Source organism: Taeniopygia guttata, chromosome 2 (assembly GCF_048771995.1).
Source record: "Taeniopygia guttata chromosome 2, bTaeGut7.mat, whole genome shotgun sequence".
Classification (NCBI taxonomy): Eukaryota; Metazoa; Chordata; class Aves; order Passeriformes; family Estrildidae; genus Taeniopygia; species Taeniopygia guttata.
This window is the reverse complement of record NC_133026.1, coordinates 56,016,304-56,038,957: the sequence shown is the minus strand read 5'-3', so window position 1 is coordinate 56,038,957 and position 22,654 is coordinate 56,016,304.

Here is a 22,654-nt window from a genome sequence, read left to right as displayed (position 1 = left end):
AGTAGAGTAAACAGGAATTTTATGTGGGTTCATGAAGCTCAAAATTGCCTAGAAACCAACTAAGAATAATTTTAGAACCTATTTTCCTCTATAAGAAGAAGACGACCACAGAAGCAGTGTGTATCATGCCAGTGTGGAGTACCCTGCCTTGGGAGTACAATGGCATAAACAAAACAAAGCATTTTTCCTTTGGGGCTGATGACTCCAGATTTCAGCTAAATGTGCCACAGGGTAGTAACTGGAGTGTTACTTGAAAAGTTCAGGTACTGCTGTGCCTAAGACTGCTATCACGGGAGGGACACGAAAAGATATTTCTAAGCAAGCAAAAGCATCATGCTTTTGCATTATCAGTTTTACTTAACTTTGCACTATCAGTTTTACTTAACAGTTCAGTTTTACTTAACATATTTCTTAAGTGTTTTGATGAAAAAATATATGACACAACATGTGAGTTTCACAAAATGGCTATGGTGAAAAAAATAATACAAAGACAAAAAATAGAAATTAGAAATTCATGGAATCACAATGGCTGGAATGACAGGGCTTGGAACCAGAAGCTGAGGGCTAGAAAGGTGTTCTTGCGAACAACCTGAGAAGAAATTTGGCTGACAATTGTATTACATGGAGAAGTAAAGACATTTGTCTTTCAGTTTGTTTCTTTCAAGTACATCTTCAAAGCATCCCTCTTAGGTAGGAGGCCTCAAATATATTTAATACAGATAGCCCTCGAAAAATAATAGTCCCAGTAATAGCCCAAAAGTTCCTGTCACAGCAGGAGGGTTTTTGGAGTAGTCTCCAAAGGCATGGATTTTGCATTTCAAATAAAATATCTTAAAAATACCAAAAAAACTATACTTTCAGGAACCATACGTACTTTTGCAGCAATTAATAATCTAAAATATCTTCCAATTGTATCACATCATGCTGGCACATACAGGCCTACAGATACACTGGCACAAGTCAGGAGCAATAGGAATACCAGTAAATCCTTTTTGACAACTATAATATTCCATCATGTACATCTGCCACTTAAATAAATCCATGAGGGTTAGACTGTTTTCTCTTTTTTGTGAATGGTGAGGAAAAGATGCTGTAAAAAAGTAAATCGAGCTTTTATAGACAGAGAATTTACATGTCTCCTCCTCTGCAATCTGGTCCTTCAGTTACTGGCTTCCATTCCTAGAATGTAGGAGGATGAAGTTAAAGGCCTCACTAAAATGACTAAATTAACCTCCCAAGTTTAAGGATAGTTTTGAGGTCCATCATCTTTTGAACTCCATGGAACCTATCCAGATGTTGAATTGTGGATTCCACGCAACATATTTTTCCCAAATTTTGTGTTTATTCTCCATATGTATTTAAATTTCAAAAGTTGCCCTTTTTTCTCACCAAAACGTAAGGAAAAAAATTGGATGCTTTGATCTAAAGGCATATGCTGTACTTCTGATATTCTTGCTGTTACTTATTTAGTAGCTTGATGTCAGGAATGTGCAGCTCCAACCACACCTGACACCTGTGGTGCAATGTTGCTGTAGTCACAAGAACTGAGACAGTTTATTCCAACTGGGGACTATGTTCCCTAATAAAAAAAATATTTCTTGGTAGCTCTGCATTAGTATAAAACTTGGGAAGTTTCTTTCTTTTCCTTCTTATTTTTGTCCTTTTTTGGGGGGAAGCAGCAAAATTGTCACTGAATGAATGCTGAAGAAAGGCAAGACACAAAGATAAAGAACTGTTTGGTTACAGAGTTCAGTATCCAAGGATCAGATCACATCATGTAACCTTTTGGGTATGTTTACACAGGAGACAGTGCAGTCCAATATCTGCATTGTTTTTAAGCTGCTACTGACAAGCAGATTGCCATTTAAATTCAGGCAGCCAGCTGCTGCTACTGACTACTGTCATTAATACCATGGCTTTGAGCACTGTTTCACTGTTGCAAATGTTTCTTAAATTAGCTTTTCTCCCTTCTGCTGTGCTCCTTTAAAAACAGCACCAGTGGGTCTTACTGGGAGTTTTGAGAGCAACCGGCCTCCACGGCATTTATTAGTGGCAGGAAGCAGCAGAGTTTTGTGGGCTCCGACAGAGAAGTTAAATAGCTTCGAACATTTTCGATCAGTTTAACGCAGTGTGCTCAATGGTGCAAGCACACACTTTGCTTCCTTTGCCTTAGAATCACCCTGGGACATCCACTCTGAAAGCAGATTTGAATGAGCTTGAAAATTCAAGACAGGCTTTGTTGCCAATCTGTCAACAGACCCAAAAAATAATAAAAAAATAAAATAAAATAAAGTGACAACTCAGAGGAAAGGAAACTGCTTGGCACACTCCATGCCCTGTTTTGTCTCTTCTGACTGTCAACTATCAACATTTATATTCAGTGGGGTAAACCTGGCTAAATTAGAGACATAAGAGGGCACCGCTGAAATCAAAATTCTGTCACAACTCACAGTTGGTCTTGACTTTTGTTTCATTAAAAATTTAATTGGAACCAAACTGTGCAGTCACAAAGCTCATCAGTGCTTCCTGTTCATAGCACTAAAGAATCAGATGCTCAAATATAGCAAATTAGTGAAGAGCATGTTTACACTCTGCTCCCTTAATACTGAAAATGATTATTTGATAAACAAAGAGGCACAGCCAGCAAGAAGCCAGCATGTGTTGACAGAATTAGCAGGCCTTGGTGACTGCATCTACTACCTCTGTGTGGATCAAGAATGGTACTTCAATGAGTACTCTTGAAGAGTTGATAAATAAAAGAGAGCATCCAGCTGCCTCTGAGCACTATTTCACCTCAGGGCAGAAATGGTAGAGACTCTGGCTCTGTGCAGTACTGGCAGTGCTGCTCTAAACCATCAAGCTTTCTTACAAGCATGAAAGGGAAGCCTATTTGCAATACACAGAAGGAGCTCAGGGGACAACACACTGTTGCAGACAGGATCTTTACCGTGCTCACGGTGGGCTTGTCACTGAGAGAATCACTCGCAGGTAGAGCAGATATTCCTGCATAGGAAGCTACATGATACCAGCATAACCTTCCCATTTTAAAGCTTACCCAGTCCAGCCATTCCATGTGGCTGTCCAGTGAAAATTAAACTGAGAACAATGGGCTTTTTGTAATTTCTGAGGCTTTAAAGGATCAGGCTTTGTCTTGGGAATAAAGGTATTGCTGAGAGTTGGACAAGGTTTTAAATTGTTTAATTTCAAACAGCTTGCAGCTGGAAGCCAGAATAATAAAAATCTCTTAGGAAGGTAACAAATACCAAGAGTTCAGAACAACGGGACATATCTACATTTCTTTAAATGGCTTCTTAGCTGACATCAGGACCTATATGAGAAATTGAAACTCAGGCAGGCAAAACTTGTACATGGCTAAATAAAGTAAGGCAACAATAACAGTAATGTTATAGTAATCTGTGTAATTACTAACAAGGAATTAATTATAACATGTATTTTAATAGGAAAATATTAATTTATAGGGACTAAAATGAATTACAACCCGTTAGCTTTATTGCCAGTGGGATTGCCATGAAATTGTACACTAAAAATATACTTAAGGTACTTGGAAAGTCTTTTGTATTTGACTGAGAAGCCCTTAAATCTGCTTAATTGGATCTGCTAAATCACATAGGGAATAGATTTAAATCTGGAGATAGTGGGGAAACAACTGCAATTTATATGGTTTCTATTTCCTCTTAAATAGGATTCAAATTATTTTAATTATAAAAAGTAACTGCCTGCAGTTTACACTTCGACTACCCCTGCATCAGAGCACCCACAGACAGACTGCTGGGAAGCCCAGTCAGAGCCCCAAGTGTCTCCTCCTGTCCATTTGGCACAGATGACTCCATATTGATGAGTTCCCAGTCTCCAGCTCTGTTCCCTTGCCCTTATTGCTTGGTCTGAGCAGGCGCTACTCTTCCACTCTCCTTTATCACTCTGTCTGCTTTGGGAAAGCTGTATTTCTGGGGGGTTTTTTTTGTTGTTTGTTTTGGGTTTTTTTGTTTTGTTTTTTAAAATAATTTATTAGTGTTATTTATATTAAAATGGTTTAATTAAGTCATTTCACACAAACACACACCCATCCAGCTTTTAACCATTTTATAACTTTTGTGTTTTTTCTGGTTTAGGAATCAGTGGTTTTATTGTCATTTAATTATTGATTACTTCAGTAACACCTGCATTGGCAAGAGTGTTCTGTTACTCAATGCACTGGCTACAACACTTACTTTTACTTTTCTTTAGAGATTCCAGAACTATTATGACAGAAGTGATCTGAGACTGGCCACATAGGATTCTTCTCTAATAAAATACATCAATGGGACTGGAAATGCTTTTATCCTGATGAAAACAAGAAGTAACTATACTGGAGAAGTATCATGTCTGCTTTCCTACCATGACACAGCTTCATCTTTATCCTCATCATGTGTTTCACATCGCCTCATTGGGGTGTGTGTGTGTGGATGTGTGTAGACACGTGTGTGTGAAATATATTCTAAAAGATGGTCTAGAATCATATCTATATTTTATTGCACAATGTGCAGTAATTTAAATTTAGCCTTTGAATCCACAAAAAATTATTACATTTGTATAACAAAACCAAAGGTCTGTCTTCCAATTGTACTGTACAACTAAAGCCTTATGCAGCCAGGTTATTTCCCAAAGTGCTAATTACATGTTTCACACTCAGCTCATCTGTACATACCTGTGATGTTATTGCTGCTCGAGGTAAAGTGAATAAAACTAAATTATGGAGTACATAGTTGAAAAGCAAATATGGTCGTGTAACACCTTTCTATTCTCCTGCTTCATAAACAAATGAAAGTTGTGTGCATTGGGCCAAGGTGCCCCAGTACTGGCAGCAGCTGAATCAAATCTTAAGGTGGTGTCAGCTAAATTCAGATTTTGCAAAAATGATTATGTTTTTTCTTAGTAAGTGGCATATTATTTTGTTTGAAATCATTCTTCTTTGAAGAACTGATTCCTCCTCTGTCTTTTCAAATCTCTTTAAACAGAAGTAGGATGGAGTTAACTTGCCTCACTCCACTGTGGGAATATCCAAGTATTATAAATTAAGGGATTCCAAAGCTTAGCATATCTAGAATTTGGGTGCCTTTAAGGACAGCTTAATCACTATTAATATATGAATGAAAGCTCTAAATTATCTCCTCACGGACTTTATCCAGTTAGGTGAGCTATCATCAGATGAGGACAATATTTTTAGGAAATACTATGGTGCAAAACTCATAAAATTATACTTTTACAGTTTTTGATTTTGTTTTTTTTTAACTTTCCACTCATAAAATTGCATTAAATCCAAGTTTACAGGGCTCACTTATTTCCACACAGTTTTGTAATGATCATACTCCTTGCATAACGGATGTTTTATTGCCATTTCAAATGAAAGGGGACTTTTTCCCTGTTTTTGTTAATTGCGTTACTATAGCAGAAACCTGGTTTACTATTCTTTTATGCCCATCAGCTTAATAGAATATTAAATAGTTATTGACTTTGGAAGAGGTGAACCATCATGATTTATTGAGCTGAGAGGTAAATATTCATCAAGCAACTATAATTAAGCTTCTGCTTGTGCTCTTCATTTACAGAAAATGTAAGTGGTAAAAAAAGTCTTGTGAAATGTGAAAATAACTACATCATTAAAGCCCAATTACCAACTGATCTAAAGAGGATCTGAAGAACTGTAATTTATAAGTCAACACAAAAAAAAACTTTTAACAAAAACAATAGTAAAAAAGCATAAAATATTTTCTTTCCATTTTTGCTATCTCTGATCATGTACTTGTAATTCTTGACAGGCCTCCTAAGGATTATAAGGAAAATGGTGAAAATCCTCTTAAAAACATCAAGATACTGTTTAATGTTGTTAAACTGAAGCAATGAATTATTGCAAACTTGATATCTTAGACTTTGTACTTTTGTTGGTTGGCATGTTTTAATCACCCCTAATTCGCTAAATGAGAAACTGCCAACATTTGTTTCTGTTTTACATCTCCATGAACGTACAGAAATGATATATCACACTGTATTTTCCTCCTCCCTACGTATGTGTGCAGAAACAATCAGTGCTATTGGGAGAGTTTGGATGCAAGAGAGGTAATTGTTTATGAATTTAGATTTAAACTAAAACTGGAACATTATTGCAACCATCATCATTTCTGATTACAGAGAATGAGCTGTCAACACATCTACAGAGCTAATGTTAAGTGTGATTTGAACTGAAAGAGACTGATTCAAGTCTTGCCATAAATCCTTTACATAATTATAAGCTTAATGAAAGGATGAGTGTATAGGAAACAATATTAGTCACTTACAAGAAATTTGTGATTCATTTTGCTGCTTATCATGCTGTTACAGAAATGCACAAAGTTATTTAGCCTATACAAAAGAAAACACCAAAACAAACAAACAAAAACTAAGAAATGAGGCTGGTAGGAGATTTCCATTGGCTATACCACAGGTCAGGTATGCCCAGTCTATGTCCTGGTCCTGCAAATGCGTGATATGCAGTGGCCAGCTCATGTGCTACAGTCCACTTTTATGGGAAGGTAATTTGATTCACTCTGGGTGGTACATCGGAGAAGCAACAACATTTCAGAAATTCTCAATAACAGAGATTTACTTTTAAACTTTAGAATATTAAGGTAGAATAAATTACTTGGCAAATTTTATATATAACATCCATACAAAGTAAGGAACTTCATAAACTTTAACTAAGCAAGCTTAAACTTAGCCAACTTTATTTTATCCAGACACAACAAAGCACTTACTAAGGCATTGGCTGGCATTTTTTGGTCTGGCTTACAACATACTTCGAGATATTAGAAGAAGAAAGAGAGAAAGAAAGAAAAAGAAAGAAAGGATAAGCGTAGAAAGACAGCACCACCTGTGAATCCAAGCACAAGACTCAATTGCTGCAATTTAGATATTCATTAGTGGAAGTGATTGTTGCAATCTTGATCTGCTGTGGGTGAGGGAAGCCCATAAAACACAAAGTTGAGTGTGTTAATATGTGTTTAGGTAAACATGGGAACATTCAGGGGATGTTGCAACACTGTGGATATGTGCAGTCCTCTGAGGTGGAAGACATCAGAAAGGAGTCTGGGGGGGCTTATGACCCCTTATAAGACACGACATTCTCACATCAGCTCAGTGGAGTTGAGCCAATTATGCCCTTTCAGAAGGGATGAACACTTTCAGGCCTGTGTGTGAATGTCCCATATCTTCCCTGGGGTGAGGAAGTTTTACAACAGAGCCAGTTGGGTAAGGGAGGACATCGGCATGATGGAAAGTCTCACCTCCACAGTGTCTGGTTCTTATCATTCTCCTCCCTTGTCTGGCTCAAACCCCAGCTTATTCCTAAACAAAGGTTGATTTTTCATGGTCATCCTCTGGTGATCACCTCCTCTGCACCTGGCCTGCTCCCTGCACACTGTCAGCAAAGCACCTGCTGTTTTTGCAAATGGCCAATTGAGTAATTAACCATTATCATCTCCGTCTCACAGCCACACAATAGCTTACTTTATGCCTATGCACAATTTTTCCTCCAAAGTTGGGAGCTGCATTTAGCCCAGCTCCAAAATAAAGTTGAAACCAATCCAGGTGCTTGGAGGTACTCAAGTCCTGTTCTGAAGCAGGCAGTGTTTTCTCAGGTCAGAATATTTTTTTACCTCATAAGGAAGTGGCAGCTACAGTTCGTTGTATCATGAGACTTATCACATCCATGGACACACTTTGCCAGTGAGCAGCGTCACAGGCTGTGAGCTGCAAATCAGGTAAATCACCTACTGTGTTTTTTGCTGCTGAAATTTAATTGAATCACAACTTTGATTATTTTAAGCAGAAGAAAACACAAGCATGTATTCATTATTATAGTTCCTCTGACACTTCATTTAATTATCTGATTCTGCATGTTTCATTAAATGTGTAGAAATGCTGTTGATATTCCTATGGCAGTAATGGCTTTATGGGACATTAATGCTAGAGTGTAATGTAATTCCTGGTACAGAAAATGTATACGTCAAGCACTTGTATAATAAAACTGTTTCATTTTTGACATAATAATCATACATTTTAAATGCACTTAGAATGTGCAGATTCATAAAATAATAATGTTGTAGTCTTTGTGCAAATGCTCCTTACCATACTTAGTTCATGCATACTATGTGAAAAATCTTGCTTTAATGAGAAAAAAAAATCATTTGTGGAAGATTTTTGAGCTAGATAATTACAGAGGCATACATCCTGTCCAAAGACCAGGTTGTTTGCTTTCCACAAAAGAGCAAGACAGGAAGACAGATTTTTAGAGTATTTTATTTGAAGATGTAATTAAGTGACTAACCCTTTCCTTTTATACTTCAAGGAATGTTTTCCACTTCCAGTTGCCTACAAAGTTCTAGGCCAGTGCACAGTTTTTTGTCTCTGACTTAGACGGGAAAAATAACCCCAACAACAGAAAAAAAGAAGGAAAAACCCAACAACAACAACAAAGAAAAACCAACCAAACCTCCCTCAATGGGGTATCCGGACATTTTGTTCTGCCCTGGCCACTGTACCTACATCAGCCTTCTGTTAGTGCTCACTGGGGCTACCCACACAGGGAATACAGCAAAAAGCTTTCTGAGAAAGACACCACTCAGACAGTATTAGCTACACATGCTCAAATAAGGGGGATAATAGTTAGCTAAATACAAGAACAAATAATTCCTCTTGTATTCCTTTGCTGCAGTTCTAATGCTGCTGCAAAATATTAAGATGAGTTATCTGTCCCCTGGTGATATCCATATTCTCAGGTTTTATTGAAAGAAATGTGTAAATGTGTGATTCTACTGCTGATCCACTGCTGCAGTTTTATGATACGACAGACACCTCTCCACTGCTAAGTGGTACTATGGGCTGTAAAGGGACATCCAGGCATTTAATACTTGTGATTTCCATGTGATTAAATAAATCTAACCTCTAGGTCAAGTACAAAACACCCTTAAATAGTGGAACTGAGAAGAAGCCTTTCAGTGGAATTCTGCTAAATTTAATACAGTGTAAAAGAAATTGTCCTTACTCCCCCTCAAGTCACAGAGAATAGACCATTTGCATATAAATTTCACTGCAGCAGCTTTTGCATAAAGACAAAAATGCACCTTTTCAAGGCTAGTTCAAAATATACAGTGTGGATGCGTAAACAAGCTGGTTTTATAAGTAATTATATTGGATATAGTATTTTATCTTGGGTAGTATGAAACAGAAAATGCATATCTCTTAATTTACTATGATTTTTTGTGACACATGACTCACTGATTTTTAAACTTTTTTCTCAAATTCCCGTTTGTTTTTTTTATAACCAAAATAGTGCCAGTTGTAGCAGTCTTAACATGGCAGCCTCTTTTGTATCTCCTCAATGATAATTGCTCTACTAACCCTCGTGCATTTAATGATCGAAGTTCTTTTTTGATGTGTCTTAATTTAGCATGATTCAAAATATAATACTTATAAGATACAAAATCAAAAATACAAAGCAATATCTAGCTGCTGCAAGATATGCATTAGAAGCTTTGGGAAAAAGTTGTAAGAATAGAGACTGAACAGGAGAAATGTTGGAGATTACATGACACATGAAAAAAACCACCACCTTTATTTAATCTATTTACCTTGGATCTGATTGTTTTCGAAGTCTGTGTTTTTTTATAAAAAAAAGTATGCATTGTAAATTGTTGTATTCATATTTTACTAGATGTGTTACCTTTTGTTGTTACAAACAGCATATGAAGACCTACTTGCAGCTGTTTTTTTTATCAATATTATGGTGACTAAGACAAAATCAAGCACCTTAAAAGGTGTAAGGATACATAATTATTAAATATGTACATCCTAAATAGTAAAATTCAATAGTAAATTTAATTAGTTTTGAAATTTCATCCCCACTTCAAAATTTAGTGGGCACATTTTTCAGAAGATATCATCACTCTGTTTTCATAGACAAGCCAGATATTTTGAGGACAAGTCCTTAAAAACTTACAAGAATTGGTAGGTCTTAAAGTTTCCACAGAAAACTATTAAGACTCATGTTGCTCTTTTCATTGTATATGTATATGTTATCACATACAGACCAAATAATGCTTTTTTTTACTTACTATTTTCTCTTTCTGGCCAAAGCTGAGAATAAGTTGGGGGGGGGGGGGGGGGAAATAGTATTTAATAGATTTTGTGACGGTGCTACGTGTTCTCCTTAATTAGGCTCTGGCTTGTCTTTGTAGTATCTGCCATCAGATACTACATGTTTAGTATCTGAAATTTTTATTACACCAGCTGTGTCAGGATACTGTCTGCTCTAAAAGCATAGGTACAGTTGGAAATTCTGATCTTACTGCCTTTCAGATCTTTCATATTTTAAGATTCTGGGTTTGTTCTTCAGTTTTACATTTGTCAAATTCTTCCCTTTTTTTTTTCCTCATTTGTTGTTTAGTTGGTTACTTTTTGGCTTTTTTTTTTTTTTTTCTGTAATGTTGTTATTGCTGAGGAGTCATATTTATAGAATCATAGAATGATTTGGATTGGAAGGGACCTTAAAGATCACCTAGTTCCAGTCCCCCTTGGGGGGTCGCACCTTCCAGGTTACTCAGAGCTCCATCCAACGCTGCCTTGAACACTTCCAGGGATGGGCCATGAACAGCTTCTCTGGACAACCTGTTCCAGTGTCTCACCACCGTTAGAGCAAATAATGTCTTCCTAATATCTAATCTAAACCTATCCTCTTTCAGACTCATTTCCCCTTGTCCTGTCACTACACGCCCTTATAAAAAGTCCCTCTCCAGCTTTCTCTTCAGGTACTGGAAGGCTGCAATGAGGTCTCTGCAGAGCCTTTTCTTGTCCAGTCTGTTCAACTCCAGTTCTCTTGGCCTGTCTTTACAGAAGAGGTGCTCCAGCCCTCTGATCCTCTTTCTGACTCTCCTTCCTCCTACGTTTCATTTTTTTTATAATCTCAAATACTTGCTCTTATTGCTACCATACAGTTTCCCAGTTTAGTTTTCTTCTAAGACTTAGTGGCTGAAAACTTGTGATAGATCCTGGAGATTTTCAGGAGTGCTGTTGGAAATAAAGCTATCATCTGAAAGTCTTCCTTTTTGGTCTATACTTGCTACTCACAGGTACAGATGCACCTGTGAGAACCTGAACAGTTTTCTTACATATTTTCAAAAGGCTTCCTCTGCAGTGATGTTTTCAGCTGTCCAGTTATTCCATGCAAGGCATTTTTTCCCTAGTACAACTGTTCCTTCCACCTGCAGCCAAAAATTCTGCTATTTTACTTAGTCTGTTTTATTTAGTGTTTAAGTTCCCATGGCATAAGATCAGTCTCTTCCTTTTACCACTGCTTTCAAACATCCTATGACAAATTCTTTAATGTGTTGGGAAATTTCTGTCATTCATATTCTTTTGTAACTTTTATATTTTCTTTGTTTTCATCAAAAAAATCTAAAGAACAATGCTTCATCTGTCCTTACATAACTCAACCACTTGCTAGTCCTGTGACTGAAAATGAAAGTTGTTTTCAATATTGAATTTTTGTTCTTCTTTTAATTACCCAGCCCAGAGAATACTCTGCTTTTAAGAGTCTCACTACTGCTGTGGAAAGATGAGTAGCTGCATCTCCTTCATCCAGCTTGTACTTCTTATTGCATGTTTTGTATTGAAGAGTTTATTAAATGAGTAGCTCTTAAATAGTCAGACAAATCCTGAGGCAGTGTTTGGTAAGAAAATCTGCTGTTTTTTAGAAGAGATTGAAAACTTAAGAGATATAGAAACCCTAATTAAAGCTCAGGAGAATTCTGAAACTAGGAAGACACAGAGCAGCAATAAAAACTACTGAAGTTTGTGGTCATAAAGTCTAACATTAACTATTTCAATCTGAAGTGAAGCATAAAATGAGAAATGTCAATGCCTGATTTTAACAATGCTTGATTCTCAGGAGAGAACTAAAAGAAAAGACATCGAGAGACCTAAGAAATCTCTCGTGTATGGCAGTGACTCTACATTTTTTTAGTACTAATAATAAATTACAAAGCTCAAGCTTTGTAACTCTTCAGAGAACTTCAGTTTAACTGCTTAAAAGAGATGCTAAATCAATTTGTGAAGTAGTTTTTTAAGTAACATAGTGCCAAGAATAAGTACATAAATCAGTTGTTCAGAAGCCATATTCAGATACCTGAAGGGTCGAGTGAGAGAGCGCAAAATGAGGCATTATTGATAGATCAGATGTGTAGAATGGTTTTATTATACCACAGCCCAAATTCGAATTTCTGGCACACTGCTTTTTATGAATATAGGTCCAGGGGAGTTTAAGAGTGGCTGGTAGGGTGCCATGTGTATAGCAGCTAACAAATACTTGCTCTGTAGCAGTGTATGATCTGCTAATAGGAGGTAAGAACCACCATATTAATCTCTAAACAGTCTCTAGGAAAAGAGCCCCAAGCCAGAATTCTCATTACAGAAGAAGATGAGGTAGGGATATCTGAAGTAAGCTGTCATGAACAAGATAATCTTTATTTTTCTGTGATTATTTAGTGAAATAGTACGGACTTGTTTACTGTCCAGCAGTCATAAATAGACATCACCTGTGGTTTTTTACATCATTGTAATGATGTAGGTTGTTTTCTATGTCATTGATACATAAATCACATAAGATTTTTCATCTGAATTAAAAGAGATGCTAGCCCTCATGCTATTTAATATTTATTTTATACAATCTTTTGTTAATTTATAAGCATATCTCTCAACATCACCTTTTTCCAGTTGATTGTAACATGTTAATGAGACTGTCATTCATTAAAGTCAGTTTTTTATATTAAATAGCAGGAGTCATACTGAGATGCTAAAATGAATATATTACAATAATTGAGCTTTCAATTTACTGAGAGCAAACAGCATGAGTGATGGGCAACAACTAAATCATCAGAAACTTTCTTTTGCTGCTTTATGCATTTGATTAGTTTTTTCACAGCTTTGACATATTTTTCTCCACCCTGAACTGACTTATTCTGTGATCTCCTTTCTCTATACTCAGTCTTTTCACTATAGCTTCATGCCTTCATTTTTCATGGTTTGCTTTTCCTTCTTTTTACCTGCTTCTTGCTATTGAATTGTTTTAGTTCATAACAAGGCTTATCAAAGCAATGTCATGAAGTCCCAAGCAAATAGCTGCTTAAATGTACATCCAGCCTGGTACTGTGTCTTTGACAAGGTTTTTCAAAAGATGCCAAAGTATTTTGGAAGTTGAAATTGTGAACTCATTGATATTTTGGTGTTGTAGACTCATATTTGTGACTCTTTCCCCATCTTGTCTTCTTTCTAATCTCCTGCATTGAGAAGTCAGGTCATTAAGGGAAAATAGTAATAAAAAAGATAAAGATAAATTTGACTCTAAACCAATTTGACTCTAAAGGTTTCCCAGAGTGAAACTTTAGCAAAAGAAAAAAAATTAGGCACCTGTACATGAAAATATTATGTGTAATGATTAATATATAATTATAATGTAATTATGGTTTTCAAATGAGTGTAGATAATTTTAGCCTAAAATACAATTAGAAGTAGATGTGGAGATGTTTTTAACATGTCCCAGTATGGCCATTGTTTTAGTATTATTTTTCCTGTAAATGGGCCTGCCTTTGTGCCTCATTTACTACACGTGACAGGTACATAATTCTAATATTATAGTAGTAAATGTTAAATTGCAACCAAAGGTAGTATTTTAATCTATTTTCTTTTGCATTTTCAAACTATTGTCTCTCCATCTGTGATAATTGCATTTTAACCCAATTTGTATCATTATCTACAATTTACATCCTGTTATTTTAAAAGGAGTGAACTCTAGCCCTGGTAACAATACGAACAATCTGTGTTAAAGAAAGAAATGTACAACATAGGCTGCTTTCTCTATTCCCTTAGTTAGACTGGAAGTACTGTGTTATTGATAACCTTTGACTAGGGATGCCAGATTATTTTCTACATTATTTGTGCTTCTTGATCCAGCAGATTAATTATAAGTCCTTAGGGAATTTTGAACACCTTTTCCTTAGAGTTTTTATTTCTGTCCTCTAGATTTAGCTTTTAGTATGATTATAAAAGAAGTTAGTCACTACAGGAACTGCATAGGTTGGATAGAAACTAGATGTAGCTTCTCCTCTTTACTGCAATAAAAATACACAGAAATAAAAGACAAAGTTCACTGAAAAATAGATCAACAATTACACTTGCAAACATACAGAATGGGATTTTTCTTTACCATATAACTCTTAACACGCTTGCATATTTCACCTCTTGCAGTTTCTTTCTCGCAAAGTGTTTTTATTTGCTATTCAGAAGCACAGGAAAAGGACTCTGCAATATCATCTTCTTAAATACATTTTAATACAGCTTACATTTGATACCAAGGGCTAATGTATAATTTTCCAATTTCAACACAGTGTATCTCTCACGATATAGCTAGGTGAAAACTGGAAGGGTTTTTCTGGTTTTCTTATTGGTGGGGAACTTGTCTAGCATCATATGAATGTGAAGGCAATTATCCTGTAGTTGTATACAGCCATAGATATCTGACTTTTGGATTAAGAGCAAAACATTGTGTACGGCTTTTCAGGAGGAATAGAATTGCATTGGTCCAATCACTCAGTCACAGTAGGAAAAATAACATCACATATAAAAACAACCTTTGTGTGGAAAAGCATGAGATGCTTACGAAGCAGTGGGTTCATTAAAGTGTAGTTGACCATTTTGTTCCGATACAATGGAGCTGTTCAAGCCCAACAGGTACTGTGATCCTTTCAAGACTTCTTTCTCTGCACTGCCTGATACACTGCTTGCAGAAGCAAGACAACCAAGAGAGAATCAATTTAAAACAGATCACAGAAATAAATTTAAAAATAGAGAAATTAACTCAGTCTTGTTAACTGCAAAACCCTCTCTTTCTCTACATCAACTAGTAATAGACAAAAATGGTAATATTACCACTCTACTTCCATGAATAAAATGCTACTATGCTACAAGTAGATGACTCTAAAAGCTGCACAGTGAAAAATTGCTTGAATAAACAAAAAATAACATTCTAAGCATTGGATAGCACTTGGCACTATTGTCATAATACTTTGATAAACCTTGCTAAGCAAATATTCAGCTTTTCAGAAGTAGCTTCATAAACCAAGAAGAAGAATCATGGTTGGCATGGATGGCTTACAGTGCCGAGAGAGGGCACTCTGCACTGCCAGAGGCAAGAAAGCTTCTCTTCCTTCCTCGCGTATTTAAAATATTGCTTCTTAATATAGTTAATCAGTCCTTTTCTACCATAAAACTGTTGTATTCAGCAGGAAATTTTGATCTTGTCCCTTGGAAAGATTAACTTCTTTGTATTTATTTGGCTATTGTTACAGAAGTTAGGTGGCCACAGGTTTTGTTTCTTCCTGAATTACTGCCACTGGGCATTTTTTGGGGTTTTTACGAGATCTGGTGAACTAGGACTTGTATAAAATGTTGTTTATTCTGACAAAGCTGAAACAAGATCCCAAAATAAATTCTAGCTGTTTCTTGGCAGTATTGTCAAAATAAACAGAATTTTTCTTATCACACAAATATTCAATATTGCAAGTATTTACAGCATGTCTGCTTCTATTCCAAGTTTTAAGTAAAGACTGAGGCACTTCATATGGATCTGTATAATAATTTGGAGTTTACTCTCCTCCACCTTTTTTAATATATTATTCTCTATTCTTGAGACAGAGAGCAAAAGTATATACTCACAAGGAGGAGGGAGTATTGTTCTACAGCCTGTTAGAGTTGTGAGTATCTGTATGGAGAAAGGCAAATTACACTGGGGAGATGATCTTTACATGCATTCTGCATTCTTGCTCAATGATAAAGGGGCCTGCAAGGCTTCTGCTGATTTTTGCTGTTTGATGGAGGTGTTCAAAAGAGTACAGCAGTATTACATGACAAAGTGACATTATTTTTGCTTGTAGGCATTATGTTTATTTACTGGCTTCTTGTGCTGGAGAATATGCTATTTGAGAGTTCCAGGAATTTGAAAAACTTACAGGACTTATGAGAGTTTGCTGTCAGAGTGTTTGTAGACTTCCAGTGTGTAGTGTATTTGTAAACTCCATAGGAAAGTAGAGTAATCTGGAACCTCACAGTACTTTCCTCTATTTTAATAGATTTTGATAAGATTTTGATAAAGCACATGAAAGTGACTGGAAACGTTCAGATTATTGTGTTTTTTTCTTTTTTATCCTGTCAAATCTCTTACTGTGCTAAAGGTGTATCAATAATCTGGTTGACTAACATAGGCATAAAATTACTGCAGTACTGCCTCATAGGTAGTTTGTGTGAGGAGAAAAATAGTCAAACTCAAGCAGAATTCATTTTAAGCTAAAAAGTTCAGACAAAAACAAGATGATTCCATGAAAAGTTTTTCTGTAAGCCCCTGCACCATCCCACAAAATAAAAAACATATAGTGGAAGGCAGATCTAATTAAGCTGATTTTACAGAGACTTCCTTGCTCCATGCTTTGAGCAGTGCTTGTGACTTAATTCAAAAGTTGCACAGGATTGTTTTAATTCATGCTCACAAAAGCCCCTGAAATCCAGAGCATAGTGTAAATACAGCCAAACTAGGACAAGAAACAGCAGTTAACACTCTGACCAGATTTTTCCACTGTGCATACAGAAGTCAAATTAGAAAGTTAGGTTGATACCAAACTTAAGCTACCTATTGAACTAAATTAAAAATGTAGAAGTTATCTATTGCACTTCTATTTCTTTAACACTGGCTGTGAGACTCACAGCTCTCTGTTACAGGCTGGTGCCACACTTGGCCTGTAGCATGAGTCCTGGAGCATAAAGTCTTGGAGAAAATGATTAGTCTGAGAGTAGTTGTTTGTTAAGGTAGAGAAAAAAAGGAGAAACAGCTCCTCATATTCTTGTGATGGTTTGCTGGGTCATTTCTACTCATCAGAAAGCGGTGATAGGAAAATAAGTTAAAATCTATATCTAAATGTGAAGCTTTAGGCATAGATAACCAGTCCAAGATCTTTCACAGTGTGTAGTTCATCACCAGTATAGGTCTATTTTACCCAGGTCTTCAGTTTAACAGTGACATTATTCTTAACTCTCTGTATTACTTATTTGGCCAATTAAGCATTTTGATTTGGTAAGTTACTGCCTTAATAAAATTGATTAAAAAGGCCTAATGAAATAAACCTGGAAATCTTTAATTTATCTGACAGTGCTTATAAGTAATTGGGACTAAATCAACAAAGACCCAGTAATAAAGAGCAGGCACTGGGATTTATCTTCCGGTTTGCAGAGATGAAGCAAGCAAAGTGACCACCAAAATGATGTTGTTGATTTCAGGAAAGCACCAGGAGAGCAGATGATGAAAAATTGCAGGTACATAAAGCTGTTGCTATGGCATTCAATTCTCACACCACTGTGTCTGAATTTAGTGCCTTAGACTGAATCCTTAGACTGAATTACAAAATCATATATTCCAAATGCTGCTTATCATTTCAACAGAGCCTAGTAATAAATGACTGCAAATGTATTAACTATCCAAGATGAGCAAAGTGGATGAGCAAAGATTGAATTCAGGAATTCTAAAATGTTGGGGTTTGTTTTTTGGTTTTTTTCAGGTTTTTTGGTGTTTTTTTTTTTTTCTTTTTTAACTGCTGTTTGTCACTCCTAACATATATTTGTAATTCCAAGGCACGAGATGGTGTTTGAAGACCAGATTCAGAGGCTGTCAGCAGTTGGGGACAGTGACGACGTGAGGGAAGGTTATACAATGCATCTGTAGATCTAATCAAAATCCATGCCTTACTGCAGAGGGGAAAAGAGAAAACAATTAGAAATGCAAACTTTAAATATCTCTGTGATATTGCAGATTTAGCACAGTACAGCCACATATGCAATGCAGTACCACAGAAGACATTGCTAACAAAAGAGATTTTCAAGTAGACTTCTGAATAGTGATAATAGCAGCCACTCTGAGACAGGGAAATGGGGACAGGCAGACCTTTATGAAAGGGAACAAATTATGGCACCGACACCTTTCCTTGACTTTCTTTGACCTTTCCTCATTCCTTCCTGAATTATTTTTTAATTTCCTCAGTATTGACGTGTTTTGCACTTGACATTCCCTACCTTTCCCCTTTCCTGCAATCTTACATCTTCTGGTTTCTCGACCTGCCTCATTATTACTTTCATCCCTTCCACTTTTGACTTCAGTTATATCCTTTTCCTGCCCTCTGGTTTTTTTCCCTCACTCTTCCCTGGCCTTTTTCTCATCATACTGTCTTTCTCATTTTTAAACTAACAAAAATCCAGGGCAATTTTCAATATCTTATGTCTTAGCAACAGCTTCATCCTCCAGAGTGGCCTTCAAAAGCCATCTTTCCCCATCCAAGTAACTTGAGAATACTTTTACAGAGCTGATATTTAAATGCTGTCATCTCATTTAGGTCACTTTTTCTCTTGATCCCTTCTCAGGGATTCCCCAGTTTTTGTTTCCTCCAGCCTACATCTCTTTACATCAGCTGTCTCAGACAGTTTAATGCAATAGTGACTCCCTGATCCAAAACCCATAAGGACACAGAAACTTTATGTGCACATCAAAAAATTGAGAAGATAATCAGGAAAAGTGGTTTTTTTTTTTTTCTGTCCATGATTTTTTTTTCTGTATACATGGTTTTCCCATCAAAACATTTACAAAATGTTTGGATCTATGCAAAATGTAGGTTAATGACCCAATCCAGTTTTGGACTCTGTGAGACTGTTACCTTAATCTTTGAGTAAAACAAGAATAACTTAATTTCTTCTGTTATGCACTTCTAATGGGATTGATATCTCTCTCTCTCTCTCTCTCTCTCTCTCTCTCTCTCTTCTTCTGAGTGGTCATGATCAAGGCAGAAAACTAAAAAAAGTTTCAAACTAGAAAGTACAAATAAAGATTTTGTCTAAAGTATTTAGAAAAGACAAAACCTTAAAATTTATCAAAAACAACAAAAATCTCCTGAGATCTAGAAACATTGAATGTAATTTGAAGAGAAGCTGATTTAGCAATGTATATTGAACATTGTTTGACATTAGATTTTATTTGGCAAGTTATGCCCACAGCTAGGGACTTATAAAGCAAAATAATCTAATATGATATACTTCAATCAAGTTTAATCCTATGATAGTCTTCGTAAATACTTGTGTGAAGCTTTGTAGAACTATGATTTTTGTGTTTAATTGTACAAAAAGTGTTAAATTAACTACGTCCTGCTTGTCTCTACAGTTCAAAGAAACTCCCTATCTTTTCTTCACAAACCTAAAACTTGTATCAGTGCCCTTGCCTCAGTGATTCGAACTCATGTGTTTCATGGTGTAGTAAGGAATTCTTAGTGTTATAAAGGAACAACAGAGAAATAAAAAGAAGGAAATAAAGTGGAAAGATAATAAGAACTGTGGAAAAAAGCTGAAATGTTTTCCTATATCAGGGCACAGTCAACATTTTACTAAGGTAAGTTAGAAGAGTCATAGAATTTGGTGTAATTTTAGGCAGAGGTATGAATTAGTGATAACTCTTTTCATAGAAATTTTGACAATATAGTAAAAACATGTAAAGGCACTTGCATTAAGCAGAATGAGGAGACTTTTAGAACAGGAAACAAGAGACTTTTAGAAATTCCTGGAGATTTGTTTAATTTGAAGAGTATATTGAGGTTCTAATTTGCCAATAGCAACACTACTGCTTCCCAGTTCTACATTTTACTAGGGATTTTTCCAGCTAGAGCAATAACACATGGGATCTCAGCAAAAGTGGATTAATTTTTGCTACTTATGTTTGTAATATCAGCACTCTAGAAATGCTGACAGTTTCTCAGGTTATGTGGTAAGAAGGTGGGAGGAATTGCTGTAGAGCAGCTTTTATGTGCAAGACACTGACATTTGCACTTTCTTTTGCAGCTTCAGGACTCATGAGAGGAACATTTAGCACAGGGCTGTTTCATGTGATTGTAGCAATATGAGATGCTCAGCAATGGTACTACACTATGGATCTGAAGAAGATCTTTATAGCAGTGGACATGAAGTATCAAAAACTGTCATTGGGAAAGGGACTCTGACAATTCAGAAATTAGTTGCAATTTGGATGTGGGAGGCTCCAGCTTCACAGTCCTTCAGTCACCTGTCTAAAAAATTAAATACTTGCCACTCAGTGAAAAGAGATTCAGAAATCAATTTTGAAGCAAGTTTTATTGCTGCTTATTCAAATTACATACTGCTGTGGTGTATGAAGACAGAAAGTGATTTAAAATTATTCAGTGACTCTATTTTTCACTCATGAGCTCATAAACTCAACCCAAGAAAACAGTCAACTCAGAGTATTTTCTTGATTTTTCTTCAAGGAAAATGTTGGTGCAAGAGCAGTGCATCTTTGCCCTATGAGTGGCACTGTGCCACTGAAGTGATCTGAAGTTTAACACTGGAATGAGATATGTTTATATTCTTTCTGTTATTTTACAATCTACTCTTCAATGCTCTGACTTATGGAAAAAGTAAGTTAAATTAAAGCACTTCACAGAACAAAATTTAGCTGCAAAGATTTCACTGGCAGGGTAACAGCTTTTCGTACAGTAAGATCAAAGCTACCTACACAAATTCTTAGATGTTGTTGAAGACTAATGCCACTCATATTATCACTGCAGATTTTCCCTGCGAAATTTCTGTAGGTGAGAATTTTCCTCAGTAGAAGCCAAAAAACATTATCTGCTTTTTGCTTCTGTCAGAATCCCAGGTGGGTTGTCCCCCTCCTATCCCCCTCTTACTGGTATTGGGATGCCTGGGCTCAGGGTGTATTTCAGTTGTCTGCCCTTGAGACATCCCAGGCTGCTGAAGAAAGTGTTAAATGGAAGAGAGTTGCACATTAAACAAAAGCTTCCACTATGTGGAAAGTAGCTGAGAAACAAGTATTCAGAAAAGCTGGATGGAGAAAGAGGATTATCAAAATTTTTGATCTACACAAATAAGCTATTAAAATATCCTCACTACAAAGTAATCTGCCTTTAAAGAACAAAAACTATCAAACAAGCGCAAAACACCTGAATTATGTTAGTGTGAAAAAGCACATGGTTTTTCAAAGCATGGAAATATAAGACTTAAGATTTTTCTTTCAAATAATATGTAAACCTGGCCTAAGAGCCAGGTTAAAACTGAAGGTAAATTTGTAGTGGTGACATGCTCTAAGTGACACATGGCCCTACACCTTATTTTCAGGACCAATTTTGGCATATTCTGTCTAATGTGTCAAATTACAATGAATGAGATTTAGACTTCTTCCTCATTAAAACCCATAGAAGCCTGCTAGGAACTCATTAAGTAATCTACTTGGTTAGCACTCTAGCCATATCTGTGTGTAGTACAGTTTATTTCAACTTGTTAGCTCCTGCTGTCAGTGGTTGTACATCTCAAGCATTCTGTGAACAGATAAAGATGATAGGTCAATGTGGCCACTAAATGAAAATAAAAGGAAAAGATTTATGCAAACTATAAAGCATCATTCTTGCCAATGCTGAAAAGGTGTGCATTAAAGAGATAATTCCAAATGCTTTTCATTCAGTCTGGGAAATGCATCTGCCTTCATCAGTGGTGTTGAAGCAAAGCCAAACTATTTTTTTTGAGGTGACATAGCATCTGACTTTTTCTTCTACATACAAATATATTAATTATACCATTTCTTTTTGGCAAACCAGGATTAGAATACATAAACTTCTGTGGCTACTTATACTGTTAGCCCTGAAAAGTTGCTCTTAGTTAGAATTCATCTGTCTCAATTCATATTTCAGTGGCAAAACTATGGAGGGGACATGGGACTGTAGAAAGCATGAGGTTGATCCAGACAACCTGGAGAGTTTTTTTTTCCTCAACCATGTTTTAATTCTATTCTAAGTTTTTATTAGTAATTCTAATAAATCCTCAAATATGTTTTAATTTTATTCTGAGTTTTATTATTTATATTTATTCTTTTAATTCTAAGTTTTAAAAAATGGTTTATGGACTCATATCTGATTCTGTCTCCTAATTGGCATTGTAATTAATTCTATTGTTCAAAGATTAGATGTTATTAGCTGTGTGGATGGGAAATCACATTTCTTCTTGTGATTTCACAGGACAGATCTGAGGCTTCTGCTAATGTGCATTTACATTTCCTACTTATTTGGGGTTTTTTTCTGATTTGGTCTATAGTCTAAGATGAGAGATTGTATCTGGTCAATCAGCTTTTTTTAATATCTGGTAGATTGTTTGTTGAGAGGTGAGTCAGACACCAATTTTTTCCTATTACTATGACTGGTGGTGATAAAATGCATGTGTTCACCAGGAAACTGAGAGACTCATAAGGAATATGGAATTTTCTGCAAACGTATAAGACATGCTATTTTTAGGACCTTAGTGTCTGTTGGTCAAAACTTACTTTCAATAGATATTTGAATCAGTGCCCGTTACTTGAATTTTGTTTTGACTTTAGCCATGTCAAAGCTCTTAAAATCTGGACTTCAGCCAGCTTACTACTAATTAGATTTTCAGAGGGGCCTGGAATCCAAACAGTATGGTGTGCAGA